Genomic DNA, 25,416 nt, shown 5'->3' on the forward strand with positions numbered 1-25,416 from the left:
GAAGATGTTAAAGCTCAATTTCTCGTTGAGGCCATTTGGACTAGTGGTCCCCAACTTAAAGATCCACCGGGTTTCCAGTTGTAGTCATTTTCCATCCCTGTCGCCTCCTCTAATACATTTGGGGACATGATCAATGATCAGATAACGCAAATCCTTCGTGGAATGTCCAGCTGCTGCGAAGTGTCTTGCTACTGGTTGATCTGATTATTTACCTTGTAGTGCCTGCTTGATGGCCGAACGATGGAGAGCCATCCTTTCCCGGAAGGATCTGATGGATTTACCCACATAATGAAAATTACAGGGACATTTGATAATATAAATAATATGGGTTGTTGTGCATGTTAAAACATATTTAATGTTGAAGATCCGTTCGCTATGAGGATGCTTAAAATTGTGGCTCGTGATCATGTACTCACATGTCGTGCATTTTATGCATTTATAGCAGCCTGGTCTCTTTTCTAGAAAAGCTCCTTGTGGTCGACTGCGTCTATTGGCTTCAGTTTGAAAACCAGTCACATCCGAGTGGACTACTCTCTTTTATATTCCTGCCCCGTTGTTAGCAGACCATAGGTCTTTTGCTACGAAGAGAATGGAGGGCTTGGTCCGTAGCCACCAGTGGCCATAGGGCTTTAGTGGCCCTCTGAACCACCGGGCTGGACGTGTTTTATTTGGTCGGAAAGATGATAACTGGTTTCTGCACTGGATTCTTAGGGGTTAACAGAGCTTCCCTTGTGGATCTGCATTACTTCTTCTTTGTGCTTCAATAGCAGTTGATAGTCATATCTCCTTTCCAGGAATTTCGTAACCATGCAGTCTAATTCTTGTTCTAGAGTATGGCGGTCGCTGGTAATCCGTGACACTCTGATCATCTGAGATCGGGGTAATCCCTCTTTTAAAGCCTTAGGGTGGTGACTACTCGCCTTGAGCAGGGTGTTCCTGTCGGTGGGTTTACAGAATAGACTTGTATGTAAGGTTCCATCACGTATAGTGACTTGAACATCAAGATAATTCAAGGTTTTTGTGTGTGTCTGGTAGGTGTACTTGATGCTTGAGGCCCTGGAGTTGATCGAAGACATCAATGTATTGAATTGGTCCTCACCCCCTGTCCACAAGATAAAGAGATCATCTATGTATCGTGTGAACAGGAGGATATTGTCAGCAACAGCCTTGTCTTTAAAAAATGGCTAGCGGTAATCACGGAGGGTTGCTTCTCTATTTAAGGTACGTTAAATGCATTGTACACTTATCATTCACCTTGACAAAGGGGTACAACTGACCCCGAAACGTTGGTTTCTCTGCTGAATACACTTTTGGACTCCAAAGTCTCCGAGTTGCACCTCTTCTTTTCTGTATATATGTATATATATATATATATATATATATGTATATATATGTGTGTATATATATATGTATATATATGTGTGTATATATATATATATATATATATATGTGTATATATATATATATATAATATGTGTGTATGTGTATATGTATATATATGTATATATATGTGTATGTATATATATATATATATGTATATATATATATATATATATATGTGTTTTTTGTTTTTTTTAAATATATGAATAATACTTGTGCCTCCTAAATAGACAAACCAAGTACCTAATCCCTTATAATATAAATAGATATGCTTATACCCCAAAAAAAAGCACCAAAAAAAACATGTTTACATTTTTTTTAATTGAATTCACCCTCCAAAGTGTGGCGGATTGAAAATGACGAATTTACTGTCTAAAAGCACTGTTGTCGAAATTTCCAAACATCAATTGAATAGACTTTGGTCGAATTGCAGCATTTTAACATTGCAAAAAAGTCGAATTTGTCAAAAGTCGAATTTTGAAAGTCCGTTTTTTGTCGGAAAGTACTGAATTGCGTTGTCTAATTTTTTTTGAAAGTGCAGTTTTTCGACAATTTCGGGAATTCGCCGCTAATTGCATATACCCCTATATATACACACACGGGCCTTTTACTGCGACCAGCTATTGCCTCAGCATGGATGTGCAGTGCTGCAGCTGCGTGGTCAGATTCCCTGTCGGAAAATATTGATACCCTGGATAGGGACAATATTTTGCTGACAACAGAGCATATAAAAGACGTTCTATGATGCATAGAGGGATATTTGCCGGCTGGCATAAAAAATAAGTGCAATGTCCATTGCCGCCAGGAGAGGGTTATGGACTCGGCAGTGGTCAGGCGATGCCGATTCAAAAAGGCACATGGAAGTTTTGCCTTATAAAGGGGTGGAGCTGTTTGGGGACGGCTGGGAAATCAACATTTTTGCCACAGACTACCCCACAGCAAAAGAAAGCACCGTATTATCAAGTATAGTCCTTTCGGCCCCATAAAAACAAGAGGGCTAGAGTTGCATCCTTTCTACCGAGAGGCAGAGGTAGAGGTAAAAAGCTGCAGCATACAGCCAGTTCCCAGGAGCAGAAGTCCTCCCCCGCTTCCGCTAAGTCCACCGCATGACGCTGGGGCTCCACAGGCGGACCCGGGTACGGTGGGGGCCCGTCTCAGAAATTTCAGCACACAGTGGACTCGCTCACAGGTGGATCCCTGGATCCTTCAAGTAGTATCTCAGGGGTACAGGCTGGAATTCGAGACGTCACCCCCCGCCGTTTCCTAAAATCTGCCTTACCAGAAACTCCCTCAGCCAGGGAGGCAGTGTTGGAGGCTATACACAAGCTGTATTCACAGCAAGTGATTGTCAAGGTACCCCCTCCTTCAACAAGGAAGGGGTTACTATTCCACAATGTTTGTGGTACCGAAACTGGACGGTTCGGTGAGACCAATTTGAAATTTGAAATCCTTGAACACATATATAAAGATTCAAGTTCAAGATGGAATCGTTCAGGACGGTTATTGCAAGCCTGGACGAGGGGGATTACATGGTCTCCCTGGACATCAAGGATGCTTACCTGCATGTCCCCACTTACCCTCCTCACCAGGAGTACCTCAGGTTTGTGGTACAGGACTGTCATTACCAATTCCAGATGCTGCCGTTTGGGTTATTCACGGCACAGAGAGTCTTTACCAAGGTAATGGCCGAAATGATGATACTCCTTCGGAAGAAGGGGGTTTTAATTATCCCGTACTTGGACGATCTCCTGATAAAGGCGAGATCCAAGGAACAGTTGTTGGTGGGGGTAGCACTTTCTCGGGAAGTGCTGCAACAGCACGGCTGGATTCTCAATATCCCAAAGTCACAGCTGGTCCCGATGACACGTCTTCTATTCCTGGGAATGATTCTGGACACAGACCAGAAAAAAGTTTCTTCCAGTGGAAAAAGCCGAGGAGTTGTCATCTCTAGTCAGAAACCTCCTAAAACCAGGACAGGTGTCGGTGCATCAATGCACGCGAGTCCTGGGAAAGATGGTAGCTTCATACGAAGCAATTCCATTCGGCAGGTTCCACGCAAGAACTTTCCAGTGGGACCTGTTGGATAAGTGGTCTGGGTCGCATCTTCAGATGCATCAGCGGATAACCCTGTCGCCAAGGACCAGGGTGTCTCTACTCTGGTGGCTGCAGAGTGCTCATCTTCTAGAGGGCCGCAGATTCGGAATACAGGACTGGGTCCTGGTGACCACAGATGCCAGCCTTCGGGGCTGGGGAGCAGTCACACAAGGAAGAAATTTCCAGGGACCGTGGTCAAATCAGGAAATTTCACTACACATAAATATTCTGGAGCTAAGAGCCATTTACAATGCTCTAAGCCAAGCAAGATCCCTGCTTCAAAACCAGCCGGTACTGATCCAATCAGACAACATCACGACGGTCGCCCATGTAAACAGACAGGGCAGCACAAGAAGCAGGATGGCGATGGCAGAAGCCACAAGGATTCTCCGATGGGCGGAAAATCACGTGTTAGCACTGTCAGCAGTGTTCATTCCGGGAGTGGACAACTGGGAAGCAGACTTCCTCAGCAGGCACGACCTCCATCCGGGAGAGTGGGGACTTCATTCAGAAGTCTTCCAATTGATTGTAAACCGTTAGGAAAGACCACAGGTGGACATGATGGCATCCCCCCTCAACAAAAAACTAAAAAGATATTGCGCCAGGTCAAGGGACCCTCAGGCGATAGCTGTGGACGCTCTAGTGACACCGTGGGTGTACCAGTCGGTTTATGTGTTCCCTCCTCTTCCTCTCATACCCAAGGTACTGAGGATATTAGTAGAGAGGAGTAAGAACGATACTCATCGTTCTGGATTGGCCAAGAAGAACTTGGTACCCAGAACTTCAAGAATTGATCTCGGAGGACCCATGGCCTCTGCCGCTCAGACCGGACCTGCTACAGCAGGGGCCTTGTCTGTTCCAAGACTTACCGCGGCTGCGTTTGACGGCATGGCGGTTGAACGCCGGATCCTAACGGAAAAGGGCATTCCAGATAAAGTAATTCCTATGCTGATAAAAGCTAGGAAGGATGTGACAGCAAAACATTATCACCGCATATGGCGAAAATATGTTGCTTGGTGTGAGGCCAGGAAGGCCCCAACAGAGGAATTCCAGCTGGGTCGATTTCTGCACTTCCTACAGCCAGGAGTGACTATGGGCCTAAAATTGTGATCCATTAAGGTCCAGATTTTGGCCCTGTCTATTTTCTTTCATAAATAACTGCCTTCACTGCCTGAAGTTCAGACGTCTGTTAAGGGAGTGCTGCATATTCAGCCCCCTTTTGTGCCTCCAGTGGCACCTTGGGATTTCAACGTGGGTTGGATTTCCTGAAATCACATTGGTTTGAGCCACTTCAGACCGTGGAGTTGAAGTATCTCATGTGGAAGGTAGTCATGCTGTTGGCCTTGGCCTCAGCTAGGCGTGTGTCAGAATTGGCGGCTTTGTCATGTAAAAGCCCATATCTGATTTTCCATATGGACAGGGCAGAATTGAGGACTCGTCCCCAATTTCTCCCAAAGGTGGTATCGGCGTTTCATTTGAACCAACCTATTGTGGTGCCTGCGGCTACTCGGGACTTGGAGTATTCCAAGTTGCTGGACGTAGTCCGGGCCCTGAAAATCTATGTTTCCAGGACGGCTACAGTCAGAAAAACTGACTCGCTATTAATCCTGCATGCACCCAACAAGCTGGGTGCTCCTGCTTCAAAGCAGACTATTGCTCGCTGGATCTGTAGTACGATTCAACTTACATATTCTGCGGCTGGACTGCCGCATCCTAAATCAGTAAAAGCCCATTCCACAAGGAAGGTGGGCTCTTATTGGGCGGCTGCCGAGGGGTCTCGGCTTTACAACTTTGCCGAGCTGCTACTTGGTCGGGTTCAAACACTTTTGCAAAATTCTACAAGTTTGATACCCTGGCTGAGGAGGACCTTGAGTTTGCTCATTCGGTGCTGCAGAGTCATCCGCACTCTCCCGCCCGTTTGGTAGCTTTGGTATAATCCCCATGGTCCTTACGGAGTACCCAGTATCCACTAGGACGTCAGAGAAAATAAGAATTTACTCACCGGTAATTCTATTTCTCGTAGTCCGTAGTGGATGCTGGGAGCCCGTCCCAAGTGCGGACTCTCTGCAATACGTGTATAGTTATTGCTTAACTAAAGGGTTATTATTATGAGCCATCTGTTAAATGAGGCTCAATTGTTGTTCATACTGTTAACTGGGTATAGTTATCACAAGTTGTACGGTGTGATTGGTGTGGCTGGTATGAGTCTTACCCTGGATTCCAAATCCTTTCCTAGTAATGTCAGCTCTTCCGGGCACAGTTTCCCTAACTGAGGTCTGGAGGAGGGGCATAGAGGGAGGAGCCAGTGCACACCAGATATAGTACCTAATCTTTCTTTTAAGAGTGCCCAGTCTCCTGCGGAGCACGTCTATTCCCCGTGGTCCTTACGGAGTACCCAGCATCCACTACGGACTACGAGAAATAGAATTACCGGTGAGTAAATTCTTATTATAATAATTATAATATGTAATATAATATGTAATATTTTTTGGGTATACGCCACAGTTTTCACTATATGAAAAATAGAACATATGAGAAATATCATCTTGTGTTATTCTACTTTCTGTAGTCAAAAGTCTGAAGTAAAAATTATATGGTAGGTGAGGCAGTGCCCCCCCCCCCCCCCTCCACCTACCTTACCCGCACTCACCAAATTTATACTACTACTCCTGTGTATATACCGCTGCACCTGTGTATAATGCCCACAGGTATATACCGCTGCGCCTGTGTAGAACGCCCACACGTGTATACCGCCGCACCTATGTATAATCCTTGGGCTCATATATTGTGTGTAAATCTGGCTTTGGTACTAGCCAGTGCCTCCTGAGAAATGTACCTCACTGCACGTCCCTGGTGTGAATGTTTGGTAGGTACGTTGAGTAGAAAGGAGGTAACCATAATGCAGAGGTAAGTGTGCCCGTTACAGGACAGGTGCACTGTGGGGTTGGGATGAGCGTGTCCCGTGGCACGATAGTAATAACACAGGGACATGACTGGGGAGGTGAGGGAATCTGGAATCGTCACTGACAACACTTATATCTAATAATACACGGACATGACTGGGGAGGTGAGGGGATCTGGGTGTTTTTACTGTGATGTCTCATCCATTTGTGCGGGGTTACACAGTAGTGAATAAGACATCCGGTGAACAGGACCCAGAGCCCCATCCCGCTACCTACACGTCACTCACTGACACTGACCAGAATATCCTGGAACTCCCCAACAAGATCATTCAGCTGCTGACTGGAGAGGTGACTGCTGGGAATGGGGCATTATACAGTAACACCAGGGGACGTGTCTGGGTGATAACTGGAGAGGTGACTGCTGGGAATGGGACATTATACAGTAACACCAGGGTATGTGTCTGGGTGATGACTGGAGAGGTGACTGCTGGGAATGGGGCATTATACAGTAACACCAGGGGATGTGTCTGGGTGATGACTGGAGAGGTGACTGCTGGGAATGGGGCATTATACAGGAACACCAGGGGATGTGTCTGGGTGATGACTGGAGAGGTGACTGCTGGGAATGGGGCATTATACAGTAACACCAGGGGATGTGTCTGGGTGATGACTGGAGAGGTGACTGCTGGGAATGGGGCATTATACAGGAACACCAGGGGATGTGTCTGGGTGATGACTGGAGAGGTGACTGCTGGGAATGGGACATTATACAGTAACACCAGGGGATGTGTCTGGGTGATGACTGGAGAGGTGACTGCTGGGAATGGGACATTATACAGTAACACCAGGGGATGTGTCTGGGTGATGACTGGAGAGGTGACTGCTGGGAATGGGACATTATACAGTAACACCAGGGGATGTGTCTGGGTGATGACTGGAGAGGTGACTGCTGGGAATGGGACATTATACAGTAACACCAGGGGATGTGTCTGGGTGATGACTGGAGAGGTGACTGCTGGGAATGTGGCATTATACAGTAACACCAGGGGACGTGTATGGGTGATGACTGGAGAGGTGACTGCTGGGAATGTGGCATTATACAGTAACACCGGGGGATGTGTCTGGGTGATGACTGTATCACTGTGTGTGTCAGGTACCTATAAGGTGTCAGGATGTCACTGTTTATGTCTCCATGCAGGAGGGGGAGTATATAGAAGAGCACAGGGGTCTGTACAAGGACGTGATGATGGAGAATCACCGGCCCCTCGCATCACTGGGTAAGAGGAGACTGTCATGTATTGTACAGGGGAGAGCAGGTATGGGGGCCCCCTATATACATACATCATCTGATAATCACATATATACACTGTACTCAGTCACTGTGTGTCTCCTACAGATGGGCCCAGTAACAGAGATACCCCAGAGAGATGTCCCCATCCTCTGTATTCCCAGGACTGTACAGAGGAGAATTACAGGATCCCACAGGAGGATCAGGTAGGTGGGATTTAGGGTCTCCCCAATATACCAAAGTGACTGTCACTATATGATCTGTAGAGGAGCTGTGTGTATTATACACTGATATTATACTGTTTCACCTCAGTTTAATCTGACTATATGCAACTGACATTGTTTTTTTTTAGGTGGAACGTCTGTCTAATATTAAAACAGAAGATACAGAGGGAGAAGAAGAGATGTATGTGACTGATATAAAGGCAGAAGATATAGAGGGAGAAGAAGAGACGTATGTGACTGATATGAAGGCAGAAGATACAGAGGGAGAAGAAGAGACGTATGTGACTGATATAAAGGCAGAAGATATAGAGGGAGAAGAAGAGACGTATGTGACTGATATAAAGGCAGAAGATATAGAGGGAGAAGAAGAGACGTATGTGAGGGGCGATCAGCAGTGTAAGGAGGAGGAGATCCCTACAGATATCAGCACAGGTGAGTAATAAACACTTATTACAGAAGTCACATATTCTCCTAGTCACGACAGCAATCTCTTATACTACACCCTCCTCTGGCAGTAAAAACTGAGGAATATGTATTTTCCGGGTTCACTACGGCTGGCCGGCGGTCGGGCTCCCGGCGCCCAGCATACCGGCGCCGGGAGCCCGACCGCCGGCTGACCGACAGTGTGGCGAGCGCAAATGAGCCCCTTGCGGGCTCGCTGCGCTCGCCACGCTACGGGCACGGTGGCGCGCTACGTGCGCCACACTATTTTATTCTCCCTCTATGGGGGTCGTGGACCCCCACGAGGGAAAATAAGTGTTGGTATGCCGGCGGTCGGGCTCCCGGCGCCAGTATACTGAGCGCCGGGAGCCCGACCGCCGGTATACAGAAGACCACCCGTATTTTCCCAGTGGGGGAGTTGGGAGACATCAGCCCCTATTATACTCCTGCTCTCCCACTCACATCATGTCACTGTGTGTTACCAGCCCAAAGATCTGGCCAGTCTCCTCCCCACACTCTCTGGTGTATCTCATACATCAGGAGACATCAGACCCTATTACACTCCTGCTCCCCCCTCACATCATGTCACTGTGTGTTACCAGCTCAGAGTTCTGACCAGTCTCCTCCCCACACTCTCTGGTGTATCTCATACATCAGGAGCCATCAGCCCCTATTATACTCCTGCTCTCCCCTCACATCATGTCACTGTGTGTTACCAGCCCAGAGATCTGACCAGTCTCCTCCCCACACTCTCTGGTGTATCTCATACATCAGGAGCCATCAGCCCCTATTATACTCCTGCTCTCCTCCTCACATCATGTCACTGTGTGTCGCTAGCAGTACCTCTGCCTATGGTATTACATGCCCTGAGAGTGTCTCTATTAGCACACGCCGGACTATATATAAACCATTTTTCTTTTTCATCCACTAAGGGTCACTGGAGTACTCTTAGGATATGGACGGTTTCCGTACAACCAGGCACTGAATATTAAAATTTAGAACTCTCCTCCCCTCCATATCCCAGAGTACCTCAGTGTTTTCTCTAACGTCCTAAGTGGATGCTGGGGACTCCGTAAGGACCATGGGGAATAGCGGCTCCGCAGGAGACTGGGCACAACTAAAGAAAGGTTTAGGACTAACTGGTGTGCACTGGCTCCTCCCTCTATGCCCCTCCTCCAGACCTCAGAATTTGGTGCTCGGCCGAGCTGGATGCACACTAGGGGCTCTCCTGAGCTCTTAAAAAACTTAAATATTACTTTCTTTTCTATTTTCAGTGAGATCTGCTGGCAACAGACTCACTGCTACGAGGGACTAAGGGGAGAAGTTGCGAACCTACCTGCTTGCAGCTAGCTTGGGCTTCTTAGGCTACTGGACACCGTTAGCTCCAGTGGGATCGAACACAGGCCCAGCCTCCGTCGTCCTGTCCCAGAGCCGCGCCGCCGTCCCCCTTACAGAGCCAGAAGCAAGATGTTCCTGGAAATCGGCGTCAGAAGACTTCGGTCTTCATTAAGGTAGCGCACAGCACTGCAGCAGTGCGCCATTGCTCCCCATGCACACCTCACACTCCGGTCACTGATGGGTGCAGGGCGCTGGGGGGGGGGGGGGGGGGGGGGCACCCTGGGCTGCAATAAGAGTACCTTACTGGCAAATTACCACATAATATAGTCATTAAGACTATATATGTGTAAAATCCCCTGCCATATATTCCATAAAAAAGCTGGAGAAGTCTGCCGGGAAAGGGGCGGGGCTATCTCCCTCAGCACACAGGCGTCATTTCCTCACAGCTCCGCTGGAAGGACGCTCCCACGGCTCTCCCCTGCAGTTTCCAGACTTCATAGGGTAAAAAAGAGAGGGGGGGGGGCACTAAAATTTAGGCGCAATCTGTGTAATATTAGCAGCTATAAGGGAAAATCACTGTGTGTATAGTGTGAATTCCTACATTATATAGCGCTCTGGTGTGTGCTGGCATACTCTCTCTGTCTCCCCAAAGGACTTTGTGGGGTCCTGTCCTCAGTCAGAGCATTCCCTGTGTGTGTGCGGTGTGTCGGTACGGCTGTGTCGACATGTTTGATGAGGAGGCTTATGTGGAGGCGGAGCAGGTGCCGATAAATGTGATGTCACCTCCTGCGGGGCCAACACCTGAATGGATGGACATGTGGAAGGAATTACGTGACAGTGTCAACTCCTTACATAAAAGGTTTAGTAGATGTGGGACAGTCGGCTTCTCAGCTCGTGCCTGCCCAGGCGTCTCAAAAGCCATCAGGGGCTCTAAAACGCCCGCTACGTCAGATGGCAGACACAGATGTCGACACGGATACTGACTCCAGTGTCGACGACGATGAGACTAGTGTACATTCCAATGGGGCCACACGTTACATGATTACGGCAATGAAAAATGTGTTGCACATTTCTGATGTTCCCCCGATAAGAAACTGGTAATTTCTAAAAGGTTACTAATGGCGTACCCTTTCCCGCCAGGGTACAGGTTACGCTGGGAAACACCCCCTAGGGTGGATAAAGCGCTCACGCATCTGTCAAAAAAGGTGGCACTACCGTCTCCGGACACGACTGCCCTAAAGGAGCCTGCTGATAGAAAGCAGGAGGCTATACTGCAGTCTGTATACACACTCAGGTATTATACTGAGACCAGCTATTGCTTCAGCATGGATGTGCAGTGCTGCAGCTGCGTGGTCAGATTCCCTGTCGGAAAATATTGATACCTTAGACAGGGACACTGTCTAAGGTATCAATAACCATAGAGCATATAAAAGACGCTGTCTTATACATGAGAGATGCACAGAGGGATCTTTGCCGGCTGGCATCTAAAATAAGTGTAAAGACGGTTGTTGAGTTGGGTGCACTATATCAATTAGTTGGGTTGATTGTCAAGATTAAAGCGTAACTTTTATTACTTTTCTTAATTTTAAGAAGGTCCTTGTCATGGGACACATACAGCAAAATATAGAGGTTAAAAACATGACATATACAAACACATATGTGAAACTAGAGAGAAAGAAATGTGAGAGAGATTCTTAAAAAGTGGGGTCACCACAATGACTCCTGCAACTAGTATAATTATTTATGTGTGAGACAATAGCCACTCAGGATATGGACTGGATGATGTTTGCCAGTCCTAAGTGTAATAAATATCGTATGGGACAATTAAATGTTGCCACGAATGGTGGTGTGTTGTAAGTGGAACACTGCCTCTGGTACGTAGATACCATGGAAAATATAATGCAATAAGAGCCTCTTTCTCTACTGCTAGTGATGTACAAATAAGTTGCTCTTAAATGGAGAGCAATAACTCCAATGATACTGGTGGTTAAAGCATAAACAAAATTGTGTTGTACCACTGGTGCCTTGTAATCCAAAAATGCTTTGTATATCCTTGCGTACTGCGTTCTAGATACGTCAGTAACGCTGCCTTAACATAAGCGAAGGGTTAACAGCATATGCCCCATGTAGTGGGGGAATCAATTGGAAAATATACTAGGATACTACAGTGATGATTATTTTTCAAATATAGGCACAGAGTGAGTATATTGTAGTACACATTTATTTGGAAATAAAAAGGAAAGGATGTTGCACAATGTCCTAAGACAAATGTAACACGAGAGGAACACTTGTTGCAACACCAGTTCATACAAAGGAAAGAGGATTTGCAATAATATCGCTTCACTAATATATGTGCTATTCATGCATCATACACATGTATACCTATTGAGAAAAAATTACTTTTATTAGAAGTGTAAAATACACTATTATCTTTACTGATCATACGCGTATACACCTCTTGTCAGGTAAGTCACTTAATTGCTATCTCTGTTTGTTGACATAGCCTGGGGTAATCCCCTGTGCTGCTATCTCGAGTGGTAGTTTGTCTGTATTTCTAAACTCATACACACAGCCTGCCGAGCAAATCCTGATTGCTAATTGCTATGGCTCAGTAGAGATCAGTGCTGGTGCAGGTACATCATCATTATTACACAGAATACAACATTGCACATAACATTTTTAGGGAGTCCTTGATAAAGCTGCTCGTACAGCGAAACATGCATGTCAGCTTGTTAGTGGGCCACCACACTCCCTAAAAAATGTGCTATTTCAGCAAACGGAGATGGCAATTACTTGCTTCTCTGAACATTATACATTGGTGGACTTACTGAAGCTAGAATTACTCTGTGCCTAGTAACCACTGTACCACTTATAATAAAACTATAGGAATTAGGCATGGCATTATAAGCATTGGTCTGGAGCTATATTACATGTTAGGGGTTATCAGAGTCAGCAGTAACGGCATTTATTATCATCATAATCCCTATAGAGAGGAGCCATTACGCCATAACAGGGACAATTGACCCTAAGGGTGTTAAGAACACTGCTTAATTACACATCATTTACTATTAATTTATATTCTTTGCTCTCAATATTCTGGATGTCCTCAGTGGATTTCTTATATTGAGTACACATCTGTATACCCATATAATACAAGTGACTTACCTGACAAGAGGTGTATACGCGTATGATCAGTAAAGATAATAGTGTATTTCTCTGACGTCCTAGTGGATGCTGGGAACTCCGTAAGGTCCATGGGGAATAGCGGGCTCCGAAGGAGGCTGGGCACTCTAGAAAGATCTTAGACTACCTGGTGTGCACTGGCTCCTCCCACTATGACCCTCCTCCAAGCCTCAGTTAGATTTCGTGCCCGGCCGAGGTTGGATGCACACTAGGGGCTCTCCTGAGCTCTTAGAAAGTAATAGTCTTAGATTTTTTTATTTTCAGTGAGACCTGCTGGCAACAGGCTCACTGCAACGAGGGACTAAGGGGAGAAGAAGCGAACTCACCTGCTTGCAGCCGGATTGGGCTTCTTAGGCTACTGGACACCATTAGCTCCAGAGGGATCGACCGCAGGCCCAGCCTTGATGTTCGGTCCCGGAGCCGCGCTGCCGTCCCCCTTACAGAGCCAGAAGCAAGAAGATGGTCCGGAAAATCGGCGGCATGAAGACTCAGTCTTCACCAAGGTAGCGTGCGCCATTGCTCCTCTCACACACTTCATACTTCGGTCACTGAGGGTGCAGGGTGCTTGGGGGGGCGCCCTGAGGCAGCAATAAAAACACCTTGGCTGGCTAAAATACCTCAATATATAGCCCCCTGCCAGAAGTCCATAAAAAGCGGGAGAATAGGCCGCGAAAAAGGGGCGGAGCCTATCTCCTCAGCACACTGGCACCATTTTTCCCTCACAGCTCCGCTGGAAGGGAAGCTCCCCGGCTCTTCCCTGCAGTCTACACTACAGAAAAGGGTTAAAAAAAAAAAGAGAGGGGGGCACTAAATTTAGGCGCAGTATACATTATATATAAAAACAGCAGCTATAGGGGACATAACTCAGTTAGTCCCTGCAGTATATAGTGCTCTGGTGTGTGCTGGCATACTCTCACTCTGTCCCCCCAAAGGGCTTTTGTGGGTCCTGTCCTCGTTTAGAGCATTCCCTGTGTGTCTGCGGTGTGTCGGTACGGCTGTGTCGACATGTTGAATGAGGAGGCTTATATGGTGACGGAACAGAGGCCGATATATGTGATGTCGCCCCCTGTGGGGCCGACACCAGAGTGGATGGATAGGTGGAAGGTATTAACCGACAGTGTCAACTCTTTACATAAAAGGGTGGATGACGTAACAGGTGTGGGACAGCCGGCTTCTCAGCCCGCGCCTGCCCAGGCGTCTCAAAGGCCATCAGGGGCTCAAAAAACGCCCGCTACCTCAGATGGCAGACACAGATGTCGACACGGAGTCTGACTCCAGTGTCGACAAGGTTGAGACATATACACAATCCACTAGGAACATCCGTGACTTGATCCCGGCAATAAAAAATGTGTTATACATTTCTGACATTAACCCAAGCACCTCTAAAAATGGGTTTTAGGTTTGGGGAGAAAAAACAGGAAGTGTTTTGTTCCACCATCAGATAAATAAATGAAGTGTGTGAAAAGCGTGGGTTCCCCCGTTAAGAAACTGGTAATTTATAAAAGTTACTGATGGCTTATCCTTTCCCGCCAGGAGAATAAGTTGCGCTGGGAGATATCCCCTAGGGTGGATAAGGCGCTCACACGGTTGTCAAAAAAGGTGGCACTGCCGTTTTAGGAACGGCCACTTTGAAGGTACCTGTTGATAAAAAGCAGGAGGCTATCCTGAAGTCTGTATTTACACACTCAGGTACTAGACTGAAACCTGCAGATCGTGCTGCTGCAGCGTGGTCGGTGACCCTGTTAAGCATACTAGTTTGCTAATATGAGAACATATTAAAGACGTCGTCTTATATATGAGGGATGCACAGAGGGATATTTTGCCGGCTGGCATCCAAAATGAATGTAATGTCCATTCTGTCAGGAGGGTATTAGAGACCTGTCACTGGACAGGTGATGCTGACTTAAAAAGCGCATAGAGATTCTGCCTTAAAAGGGTGAGGAATTATTTGGGGATGGTCTCTGAGACCTCGTATCCACAGCAACAGCTGGGAAGAAATATTTTTACCTCAGGTTTCCTCACAGAAAAAGGTACAGTCCTGTCGGCTTCAGAAAAGCAAGCGGGTCAAATGGCGCTTCCTTTCTGTACAGAGACAAGGGAAGAGGGAAAAAGCTGCACCAGTCAGCCTGTTCCCAGAATCAAAATTCTTCCCCCGCTTCCTGTGAGTCCACAGCATGACGCGGGTGCTCCACAGGGGTAGCCAGGTACGGTGGGGGGCCGTCTCAATTAGTGGGCTCGCTCACAGGTGGATCCCTGTTTCTTTCAAGTAGTATTTCAGGGGTACAAGCTGGAATTCGAGATGTCTCCCCCCCCGCCGTTTCCTTAAATATGCCTTGCTGACAACTCCCTCAGGCAGGGAGGCTGTGCTAGAGGCAATTAATAAGCGGTATTCCCAGCAGGTAATACTCAAGGTGCCCCTACTTAAACAAGGACGGGGTTACTTTTCCACACGGGTTGGGGTACCGAAACCGCATCGTTCGGTGTGACCCTTCTTATATTTAAAATCCTTGAACACATACATAAAAAAATTCAAGTTCAAGATGGAATCGCTCAGGGCGGTTATTGCAAGCCTGGACGAGGGGGATTACATGGTATCCCGGGGCATCAATGATGCTTACCTGCATGTCCCCATTTACTATCCTCGCCAGGAGTACCTCAGATTTGTGGTACAGGATTACCATTACCAAGTCCAGACACTGCCGTTTGGACTATACATGGCACCGAGGGTGTTTTATCAAGGTAATGGCCGAAATGATGATACTCCTTCGAAAAAAGGGAGTTTTAATTATTCCGCACTTGGACAATCTCTTTATAAGGGCGAGGTCCAAGGAGCAGTTGGTAGTCGGGGTAGCACTATTTTGGAAAGTGCTACAACAGCACGGTTGGATTCTAAACAGTCCAAAGTCACAGCTGGTTCCTATGACACATCTACTGTTCCTGGGGATGGTTCTGGACATAAACCAGAAATAGTTTTCTCCCGGAGGAGAAAGCCAAGGAGTTGTCATCTCTAGTTAGAGACCTCCTGAAGCCAAAACAGGTAGCGGTGCATCATTGCACGCGAGTCCTGGGAAAAATGGTAGCTTCCTACGAAGCAATCTCATTAGGCAGGTTCCATATAAGAACTTTTCAGAGGGACCTGTTGGACAAGTGGTCCGGATCGCATCTTCCGATGCATAGGCTGATAACCCTGTCTCCAAGGACCAGGGTATATCTACTGTGGTGGCTGCAGAGTGCCCATCTTCAAGAAGGCCGCAGGTTCGGCATACAGGACTAGGTCCTAGTGACCATGAATGCCAAGGTCAAGTCAGGTTATTTCCCTACACATAAATATTCTGGACCTGAGGGCCATTTACAATGCCCTGAGGCCGGCAAGGCCTCTGCTTCAAAACCAGCCGGTACTGATCCAATCAGACAACATCATGGCAGTCGCCCATGTAAACCAACAGGGCGGCACAAGAAGCAGGATGGCGATGGCAGAAGCCACAAGGATTCTCCGATAGGCGGAAAATCATGTGTTAGCACTGTCAGCAGTGTTCATTCCCGGAGTGGACAACTGGGAAGCAGATCTTCTCAACATACACGACCTCCACCCGGGAGAGTGGGGACTTCCTCCAGAAGTCTTCCAAAGGATTGTACACCATTGGGAAAGGCCACAGGTGGACATGATGGCGTCCCGCCTCAACAAAAGCTATAAAAGATATTGCGCCAGGTCAAGGGACCCTCAGGAGATAGCTGTGGACGCTCTGGTAACACCGTGGGTGTACCAGTCGGTTTATGTGTTCTCCCCTCTGCCTCTCATACCAAAGGTACTGAGAATAATAAGGCGGCGAGGAGTAAGAACGATACTCGTGGTTCCGGGCTGGCCAAGAAGAGATTGGTACCCAGAACTTCAAGAATTTATATCAGAGGACCCATGGCCTCTGCCACTCAGACAGGACCTGTCTGTTCCAAGACTTACCGCGGCTGCGTTTGACGGCATGGCGGTTGAACGCCGGATCCTGAAGGAAAAGGGCATTCCGGAGGAAGTCATTCCTACGCTTACTAAAGCCAGGAAAGAGGTTACAGCAAATCATTATCACTGCATATGCCGGAAATATGTTGCATGGTGTGAGGCCGAAAGGGCCCCAACAGAGGAATTTCAACTAGGTCGATTTCTGCATTTCCTGCAAGCAGGAGTGACTATGGGCCTTAAATTAGGTTCCATTAAGGTACAGATCTCGGCTCTGTCGATTTTCTTCAAAAAGAACTAGCTTCAGTACATGAAGTTCAGACATTTATAAAAGGAGTGCTGCATATTCAGCCCCCGTTTGTGCCTCCTGTGGCACCTTGGGACCACTAAAGACCGTGGATCTGTAATATCTCACTTGGAAAGTGGTCATGTTATTGGCCTTGGTTTCGGCCAGGCGAGTATCAGAATTGGCGGCTTTAACATGTAAAAGCCCTTATCTGATTTTCCATATGGTTAGGGCAGAATTGAGGACTCGTCCCCAGTTTCTCCCTAAGGTGGTGTCAGCGTTTCACCTGAACCAGCCTATTGTGGTGCCTGCGGCTACTAGGGACTTGGAGGACTCCAAGTTGTTAGACGTGGTCAGGGCCCTGAAAATATGTTTCCAGAACGGCTGGAGTCAGAAAATCTGACTCGCTGTTTATCATATATGCACCCAACAAGCTGGGTGCTCCTGCTTCTACGCAGACTATTGCTCGTTGGATTTGTAGCACAATTCAGCTTGCACATTCTGTGGCAGGCCTGCCACAGCCAAAATCTGTCAATGCCCATTCCACAAGGAAGGTGGGCTCATCTTGGGCGGCTGCCCGAGGGGTCTCGGCTTTACAACTTGCCGAGCTGCTACTTGGTCAGGGGCAAACACGTTTGCAAAATTCTATAAATTTGATACCCTGGCTAAGGAGGACCTGGAGTAAAAGTAATTTTTTCTCAATAGGTATACATGTGTATGATGCATGAGCACATATATTAGTGAAGCGATATTATTGCAAATCCTCTTTCCTTTGTATGAACTGGTGTTGCAACAAGTGTTCCTCTCGTGTTACATTTGTCTTAGGACATTGTGCAACATCCTTTCCTTTTATTTCCAAATAAATGTGTACTACAATATACTCACTCTGTGCCTATATTTGAAAAATAATCATCACTGTAGTATCCTAGTATATTTTCCAATTGATTCCCCCACTACATGGGGCATATGCTGTTAACCCTGGACTTATGTTAAGGCAGCGTTACGGACGTATCTAGAACGCAGTACGCAAGGATATACAAAGCATTTTTGGATTACAAGGCACCAGTGGTACAACACAATTTTGTTTATGCTTTAACCACCAGTATCATTGGAGTTATTGCTCTCCATTTAAGAGCAACTTATTTGTACATCACTAGCAGTAGAGAAAGAGGCTCTTATTGCATTATATTTTCCATGGTATCTACGTACCAGAGGCAGTGTTCCACTTACAACACACCACCATTCGTGGCAACATTTAATTGTCCCATACGATATTTATTACACTTAGGACTGGCAAACATCATCCAGTCCATATCCTGAGTGGCTATTGTCTCACACATAAATAATTATACTAGTTGCAGGAGTCATTGTGGTGACCCCACTTTTTAAGAATCTATCTCACATTTCTTTCTCTCTAGTTTCACGTATGTGTTTGTATATGTCATGTTTTTAACCTCTATATTTTGCTGTATGTGTCCCATGACAAGGACCTTCTTAATATTAATAAAAGTAACAAAAGTTACGCTTTAATCTTGACAATCAACCCAACTAATTGATACAGTGCACCCAACTCAACAACCGTCTTTCCAGTTCTCTTTATATGTTTGATACCTTGGTTGTAATAGGGTTGCACCTCCAGAGAGGCTTAAATTCTAATTCAGACACACGTCTATTGGGGCTTCATTGATTCATTTATCTATTAAATTGTTCACATAGATCATTCAAGTGTGCAGATGTACCTCTCTCTTTGTGATCTAAAATAAGTGCAATGTCCATTTCTGCCAGGAGAGCATTATGGACTCGGCAGTGGACAGGGGATGCAGATTCTAAAAGGCACATGGAAGTTTTGCCTTACAAAGGTGACGAGTTGTTTGGGGATGGTCTCTCTGACCTAGTTTCCACAGCAACAGCTGGGAAGTCAACATTTTTACCCCATGTTCCCTCACAGCCAAAGAAAGCACCGTATTATCAGGTACAGTCCTTTCGGACACAAAAAGGAAAGCGGGTTAGAGGCGCGTCCTTTCTGCCCAGAGGCAGAGGTAGAGGGAAAAAGCTGCAACATACAGCCAGTTCCCAGGAACAAAAGTCCTCCCCCGCTTCCTCTAAGTCCACTACATGACGCTGGGGCTCCACAGGCGGTGCCAGGTACGGTGGGGGCCCGTCTCAAGAACTTCAGCAATCAGTGGGCTCGCTCACGGGTGGATCCCAGGATTCTACAAGTGGTATCTCAGGGGTACAAGCTGTAATTAGAGACGTCTCCCCCTCGCAGTTTCCTCAAATCTGCCTTGCCAACAAGGCAGTGATAGTGGCAATTCACAAGCTGTATTCCCAGCAGGTGATAGTCAAGGTACCCCTCCTTCAACAAGGACGGGGTTACTATTCCACAATGTTTGTGGTACCGAAACCGGACGGTTTGGTGAGACCAATTTGAAATTTGAAATCCTTGAACACTTATATAAAAATATTCAAGTTCAAGATGGAATCGCTCAGGGTGGTTATTTCAAGCCTGGACGAGGGGGATTACATGGTATCACTGGACATCAAGGATGCTTACCTGCATGTCCCCATTTACCCTCCGCACCAGGAGTACCTCAGATTTGTGGTACAGGATTGTCATTACCAATTCCAGACGTTGCCGTTTGGTCTGTCCACGGCACCGAGGGTATTTACCAAGGTAATGGCCGAAATGATGATACTCCTTCGAAAAAAGGGAGTTTTAATTATCCCGTACTTGGACGATCTCCTGATAAAGGCGAGGTCCAGGGAGCAGTTGTTTGGTCGGGGTAGCACTATCTCGGAAGGTGCTACAACAGCACGGTTGGATTCTGAATATTCCAAAGTCACAGCTGGTTCCTACGACACGTCTACTGTTCCTGGGGATGGTTCTGAACACAGAACAGAAAAAAGTGTTTCTCCCGGAGGAGAAATCCAAGGAGCTGTTATCTCTAGTCAGAGGCCTCCTGAAACCAAAACAGGTGTCGGTGCATCATTGCACGCGAGTCCTGGGAAAAATGGTAGGTTCCTACGAAGCAATTCCATTCAGCAGGTTCCATGCAAGGACCTTTCAGTGGGAACTGTTGGACAAGTGGTCCGGATCGCATCTTCAGATGCATCGGCTGATAACCCTGTCTCCAAGGACCAGGGTGTCTCTGCTGTGGTGGCTGCAGAGTGCCCATCTTCAAGAGGGCCGCAGATTCGGCATACAGGACTGGGTCCTGGTGACCATGGATGCCAGCCTTCGAGGCTGGGGGGCAGTCACACAGGGAAGAAACTTCCAAGGACTATGGTCAAGCCAGGAGACTTCCCTACACATAAATATTCTGGAACTGAGGGCCATTTACAATGCCCTAAGTCAGGCAAGACCCCTGCTTCAAAACCAGCCGGTACTGATCCAGTCAGACATCACGGCGGTCGCCCATGTAAACCGACAGGGCGGCACAAGAAGCAGGATGGCGAGGGCAGAAGCCACAAGGATTCTCCGATGGGCGGAAAATCACGTGTTAGCACTGTCAGCAGTGTTCATTCCGGGAGTGGACAACTGGGAAGCAGACTTCCTCAGCAGGCACGACCTCCACCCGGGAGAGTGGGGACTTCATCCAGAAGTCTTCCAGCTGATTGTAAACCGTTGGGAACGGCCACAGGTGGACATGATGGCGTCCCGCCTCAACAAAAAGCTAGAAAGATATATTGCGCCAGGTCGAGAGACCCTCAGGCAATAGCTGTGGACGCTCTAGTGACACCGTGGGTGTACCAGTCGGTTTATGTGTTCCCTCCTCTTCCTCTCATACCCAAGGTACTGAGGATAATAAGAAGAGGAGTAAGAACTATACTCATTGTTCCAGATTGGCCAAGAAGAGCTTGGTACCCAGAACTGCAAGAAATTATCTCAGAGGACCCATGGCCTCTGCCGCTCAGACAGGACCTGCTGCAGCAGGGGCCCTGTCTGTTCCAAGACTTACCGCGGCTGCGTTTGACGGCATGGCGGTTGAACGCCGGATCCTGAAGGAAAAGGGCATTCCGGAGGAAGTCATCCCTACGCTGATTAAAGCTAGGAAAGAAGTGACCGCAAACCATTATAACCGCATATGGCGAAAATATGTGGCGTGGTGTGAGGCCAGGAAGGCCCCAACGGAGGAATTTCAGCTGGGCCGTTTTCTGCACTTCCTTCAACGTGGTGTTGAGTTTCTTAAAATCACATTGGTTTGAACCACTAAAAACCGTGGATCTGAAATATCTCACGTGGAAGGTGGTTATGTTATTGGCCTTGCCTTCTGCCAGGCGAGTATCAGAATTGGCGGCTTTGTCTTGTAAAAGCCCTTATTTGATTTTCCATATGGATAGGGCAGAATTGAGGACTCGTCCCCAGTTTCTTCCAAAGGTGGTGTCAGCGTTTCACCTGAACCAGCCTATTGTGGTGCCTACGGCTACTAGGGACTTGGAGGACTCCAAGTTGCTAGACGTTGTCAGGGCACTGAAAATATATGTTTCCAGAACGGCTAGAGTCAGAAAATCTGACTCGCTGTTTATCCTGTATGCACCCAACAAGCTGGGTGCTCCTGCTTCTAAGCAGACTATTGCTCGCTGGATCTGTAGTACGATTCAGCTTGCACATTCTGCGGCTGGACAGCCGCATCCTAGATCCGTGAAAGCCCATTCTACGAGGAAGGTGGGTTCTTGGGCGGCTGCCCGAGGGGTCTCGGCTTTACAACTTTGCCGAGCTGCTACTTGGTCGGGGTCAAACACATTTGCAAAATCTACAAGTTTGATACCCTGGCTGAGGAGGACCTAGAGTTTGCTCATTCGGTGCTGCAGAGTCATCCGCACTCTCCTGCCTGTTTGGGAGCTTTGGTATAATCCCCATGGTCCTTACGGAGTCCCCAGCATCCACTAAGACGTCAGAGAAAATAAGATTTTACTCACCGGTAAATCTATTTCTCGTAGTCCGTAGTGGATGCTGGGCGCCCATCCCAAGTGCGGATTGTCTGCAATACTTGTATATAGTTATTGTTTAACTAAAGGTTTATTGGTGAGAGCCATCTGTTGAAAGGCTCAGTTATTTTTCATACTGTTAACTGGTTATAGTATCACGTGTTATATGGTGTGATTGGTGTGGCTGGCATGAGTCTTACCCGGGATTCCAAATCCTTCCTTATTGTGTCAACTCTTCCGGGCACAGTATCCTAACTGAGGTCTGGAGGAGGGTCATAGGGGGAGGAGCCAGTGCACACCAGGTAGTCCTAAATCTTTCTTAGTTGTGCCCAGTCTCCTGCGGAGCCGCTATTCCCCATGGTCCTTACGGAATCGCCAGCATCCACTACGGACTACGAGAAATAGATTTACCGGTGAGTAAAATCTTATTTTTTCTGTGCTTCTCGTAGAAACAGTCTTGTGTGGAGCTTAACCACACTACTTTGAATATTTTTATTTTTAATCTTTTTTCCTTTCTTCTACTTTTGAAATTTTTTGCTCACAGCACATCCCTTCCCAGTTTCTGTAAAAACTTGGGTCCGGGATAGTGGCGCTGCACGGAGCAGCGCATGGCGTGTCGGTCCTCACAAAGAGCACCCTCACAGCCACACGCAGTTCATTCCCTGACTGCTGCTACAGCTGGACGGAGCTTACAGATAGAAGCCCCGTCACAGCCATTTCTTCTGGAGTCAGGTATGCTGGGGGTATGGGGCGGTCAGCGCACGCTGCCGCCCCACTGTGTGGGGACAAGGTTCACTGAGCTCTCGCTGCGCCCGCACCCGCCTCTCCTGACAGGCCGCCCCGGCAACCGCTCCGAGCAACGCCGCCTCCACCGCTGAGACCCGCCGGCTGTTGCTCTCACCCGCCGCTCACAACCGCTGGCCGCCGCTGTAGGACCGCGCTCCATTACAGCGCTCCCCGGCTCCCTGCACCCTAATTGCGCTGGGAGTGAGATACCCGCGTCCCGGTAATTCCCGCTCAGACAGCGGTACACGGGCAACGGGGGAGGGAGCAGGAGGGGGGGCGATGACATTAGCGGAGGGCTGCATAAGGGGGGTGACATTGATGAAATAGGCTGTTAAGCCTATATTACAGGGTTGGCTACACTTGTTACATATACCCTGCACTGTGAGGCATGGTGGCCATTTTAATCTTGCTTCCTGTCTTCCAGTTTGTGATTCCAGAACGTTCCTGTACTACATATCTCTACTCCACCGGAGGCGCAGGGCTGTTGGTGGGAATTTGGGATCAGTTTCATATAGTCCTGGCCACGTGCACTACACGTTGCTATATATATATATATATATATATAAATATATATCCAGGTTGAATTATAAAAAAAAATTGGCTAAAATTACCTTCAGGTTGTGTGTATATAATGTGTATAAGGTGTATATGAAACCTAAATGCATTCTGTGCTTAGACTTAGGTCCCATCACCATGATATCTCATTATGGTATGCAATTATTCCAAAATACGGAAAATCCAAAATACCTCTGGTCCCAAGCATTTTGGATAAGGGCTACTCAACCTGTATGTGTATGTGTGTGTGTGTGTGTGTGTGTGTGTGTGTGTGTGTGTGTGTGTATATAGATATAGATATATATAGATATATATCTATTTAGATATATGTAGATATATCACCTTAGTACTATTTACTGAGCCGTGCAGGTTGTCTGTCTTTGTATGTTGTATTGTCTGTCTGCATAATGAGTAAGGCACCGGCAAAACCAAAAAAGCACTGCCATGTCTGTCAGAATGTGTTACCGGATGGATCTACCACATGTACCGTATGTTTTGTGGATTCAGCTACAGATACAATCCCTGCTCCGCTGTTTAAGCCGGTTTCATCCCCGGACCCTCCATGGGCTATGCTAGCAGATGTCATGGCTGGTTTGCAATCAGAATTGGCCGCCGCTTGACAGGAGCGGGAAGCGGCAAGATCTGAGTCTAGGGTGAGACCGCTAGGACTACCGGAGGGGTCTCAGCCTTGCCAACGGCCTAAATCCATTTTGGGTAGTAGGGATAAATTTACTTTGTCTTATGATTTACCAGTTTCTGCTATGTTGCATTCTGAGGATTCTATGCCAGACCTCACTGCGCAAGATGAGCATGAGGAAGGCGAATTGGACCAGCAGTCCGATAGTGAAGATTTTGACAGTCCGGGCATTGATAATCTCATCAGAGCGGTACGTCAGTCTCTGAGGTTTACAGAATCTGAGGAGCCTCTGACAAATGATGAAGTCGTCTTTGCTAAACGACAGAGGACTCCGATGTGTTTTCCTATTTCGGAATCTCTTAATAAGATGTTACTGGAAACACGAAAGAATCCGGATAAACGGTTTTCTATACCTCGCAGATTTAAGTCTAGTTACCCGTTTCCGGAGTCTGTGACAGCTACATGGGAGAATCCGCCATTGGTGGATTTGTCTGTGTCTAAACTTACAAAGAAATTAACTATACCAGTACCAACGGCTACTACGCTTAAAGACCCTTCAGACCGTAAAATAGAAGCTATGCTAAAATCCATGTATGTAGCAGCAGGAGTGTTGCTTAGACCTGGGTTGGTTGGCATTTGGGTAACTAAGGCGCTCATGGTATGGATAACAGAGCTCAAGTCTGCCCTACATGACGATCACCTCGTACTTCTCGCTGATCAAATCTGGGAAGCTGCTGATTATCTATGTACAGCTTCTACTGACGTCTGTCAGCTCACTTCTCGCCTTTCATCGTCGCTTGTTGCAGCACGACGAGCAATCTGGCTGCGCTCTTGGCAAGCGGAGGTCAAAAGAGGTATAGAGGCGTTACCTTACGGTGGCGAGAAGTGGTTTGGTCCTGAATTGGACAAATGGATTGCTGAGGCCACAGGTGGTAAGTCTGTTTTCTTACCATTGCCTCCAACGGCGCCTAGGCGGAAATACTCGGGCCCGGCGTTCAAATCATTTCGGCCTAAGCCCTTTCGAGGTCATGGTAGGGGACCAGCCACGGCCGGTAGACTAGGTCGAGGGCGTGGTTTCCAACAAACCAACGGCAGTCGTCAAGACGCTAAGGTCACCAACAAGCCAGTGGCATGACGGACTCCCAGCCCATCTTGGATCTCCAGTTGTGGGAGCAAGCATTCAGACGTTCCATTTGGCATGGTTCCAGACGTCCACAGATGGGTGGATCCGCAATTTAGTGCTCAAAGGTTACAAAATAGAGTTCGACTGTCTCCCACCACTGTGGTTTTTCAAGACAGTACTGCCTGTGTCGGACGACAAACGGGCGGTTCTCCAACTTGCCATTCAATCCCTGCTGGATTCAGCAGTTTTGATTCCGGTCCCTGTACAACAACAAGGTCAGGGTTATTATTCCAGTCTGTT

The sequence above is a fragment of the Pseudophryne corroboree genome (genome assembly GCF_028390025.1).
Source record: "Pseudophryne corroboree isolate aPseCor3 chromosome 3 unlocalized genomic scaffold, aPseCor3.hap2 SUPER_3_unloc_30, whole genome shotgun sequence".
Taxonomy (NCBI): Eukaryota; Metazoa; Chordata; class Amphibia; order Anura; family Myobatrachidae; genus Pseudophryne; species Pseudophryne corroboree.